Genomic DNA, 2,504 nt, shown 5'->3' with positions numbered 1-2,504 from the left:
AAATTTTTTAAATTTAAGTATCATTTGTTGTAAAATGTATACTTCAGGGACCATTTGCGCAATTTCCTCTCTCTAAAATATTAACGGTCTGACACAAGATACTTTGATTTTATTTCAAAACAACGCCCTCATGCGGTCATGCCGCCAGTTAGTTACATTCTACTATTTGTCATTTTAAAACAGCTATATGTTCATTATGACATAATTAAAGGCGATTATATGTAGAGAGGAGATGGTTCGTATTAATTTATCACCTAATTTCAAGAAAAAATACTCAATTTAAAAACATAATGTCCAAAAAGAAACAGCATAATAACCAAGGAACAAAGGACCAACAAGAAGCCAAGAAATTTCATAAATCCCCTACTATTCTACTTGAACCTCTGCCAAAATCTCAACAACTAAGCAGACTTTCAGCCCTTCAATCTCAAAATCGTAAAACAAAGAGCAGCAAAGGAAGCACAACTGATCAGGTAAATCCATCTCCCCTTTCAGCTTTGAGTTTGCATACAACATAGGATTATTAGTATAACTGCAATACACTATCTTGCTTATCAACACCCTCAGCAACTAATTAAAGATGGGGACTTAGCTAGGGCTAACTCATGCTGTTCCAGGAGAGCATAAGCAAAGATTGCCCGGAAATCAGCGGTGGCGGCGGCGGCGCAATAGCTCTCATTCCGCCGATTCCTAGCAACAGAGGGAGAGATATGATCGAGTTTTGGGGAAGGGTTTAAGTCATGTGATTGTTGGGCCAAAAAGGTAAATAAATGGCTGGGCTGAAAATTTCCAAGATGGGCCAATGGAGAAGATATCAGCTGCTCTATAATTAATTGCTGTATTGATTAAGTATTGTCATTTAATTTTCCAAATATTTAACTCATACAACTTAGTGCTTCCGAACATAATTATTAAATCCATTGATTTAATTGATATACCAACATTTAGTTTTTTCCTTTGATGCATGCATTTTATTTAACTTAAATGATATTTTAAAGTTAGTGGTGGTCAGATCGGCCCAAATTCTGCCCCAAACACCATAAAACATTCAAGGTTGTCTCTATAAAAGAGAAGCAACCAAGAATGACTTTGTCCCACATCGAAAGTGGAACATAAAACATTCAAGGTTGTCTCTATAAAAGAGAAGCAACCAAGAATGACTTTGTCCCACATCGAAAGTGGAACATAAAACATTCAAGGTTGTCTCTATAAAAGAGAAGCAACCAAGAATGACTTTGTCCCACATCGAAAGTGGAACATAAAACATTCAAGGTTGTCTCTATAAAAGAGAAGCAACCAAGAATGAGTTTCATAAATTCGCAAGCCCATCAAATATATGTGGGCTATTACGAATTTCTTGTATTTAATTATTTGTAAAAATTGTTTTTAAATATAAAAACAATTTTTATAAATAAAAAGTATTTTTTTTTAAATTCGATTTTTTTAAAAAAATTGATTTATTGCGTCATCTGACGCCCACTCGCTGGCCAGCGAGTGGGCGTCACGCATGCATCGGGGGCGCGCCACATCGGAGCAGCAAAGGAAGCACAACTGATCAGGTAAATCCATCTCCCCTTTCAGCTTTGAGTTTGCATACAACATAGGATTATTAGTATAACTGCAATACACTATCTTGCTTATCAACACCCTCAGCAACTAATTAAAGATGGGGACTTAGCTAGGGCTAACTCATGCTGTTCCAGGAGAGCATAAGCAAAGATTGCCCGGAAATCAGCGGTGGCGGCGGCGGCGCAATAGCTCTCATTCCGCCGATTCCTAGCAACAGAGGGAGAGATATGATCGAGTTTTGGGGAAGGGTTTAAGTCATGTGATTGTTGGGCCAAAAAGGTAAATAAATGGCTGGGCTGAAAATTTCCAAGATGGGCCAATGGAGAAGATATCAGCTGCTCTATAATTAATTGCTGTATTGATTAAGTATTGTCATTTAATTTTCCAAATATTTAACTCATACAACTTAGTGCTTCCGAACATAATTATTAAATCCATTGATTTAATTGATATACCAACATTTAGTTTTTTCCTTTGATGCATGCATTTTATTTAACTTAAATGATATTTTAAAGTTAGTGGTGGTCAGATCGGCCCAAATTCTGCCCCAAACACCATGATATACACTGTTTGGCTCAAGATACTTATCAATTTTTTGCTATTACTAAAGAAACCAAACAGGTCCTAAGAGTACAAAACTATTCTCTTTTACATTAGGAAATTTAGGGGTTGCTGTACTGATGCCAGAATTTTAGAGCCATTAGGAACTTTAAAAAATTGCATGAACTTTAAGAAATAAAATATAACTCAAATTTTAATACTCCCTCCGTATTAAAAAAAGAAACATTTGAAACGGCACGAGTTTTAATACACAATTGATAAAGTGAGTGAGAAAAATTTGGTAAAATAATAGAGAGGAAAAGGAAAATGAGTAAAGTGAGAGAGATGAAGAGAAAAAGTAATGAAAGTAAAGTTAGTAGATTGTGAGGTCCATG

At 35.7% G+C, this 2,504-nt stretch overlaps 1 long non-coding RNA gene across 2 annotated transcripts; it reads left to right on the top strand.

Moving 5' to 3' along the window:
* The first annotated feature begins 242 nt into the window (after nucleotides 1–242).
* LOC121806981 lies at nucleotides 243–2,127 on the top strand. 2 transcript variants are annotated; one of them, XR_006051723.1, is made up of 3 exons: nucleotides 243–473; nucleotides 618–762; nucleotides 1,492–2,127. It is a non-coding gene; the product is annotated as an uncharacterized LOC121806981 (long non-coding RNA). The 2 variants fall into 2 exon arrangements; XR_006051722.1 differs by having other exon boundaries at nucleotides 243–762.
* Nucleotides 2,128–2,504: the final 377 nt, after the last annotated feature.

Source organism: Salvia splendens, chromosome 6, assembly GCF_004379255.2.
Source record: "Salvia splendens isolate huo1 chromosome 6, SspV2, whole genome shotgun sequence".
Classification (NCBI taxonomy): Eukaryota; Viridiplantae; Streptophyta; class Magnoliopsida; order Lamiales; family Lamiaceae; genus Salvia; species Salvia splendens.
This window is presented reverse-complemented; position numbering and strand designations above follow the sequence as displayed.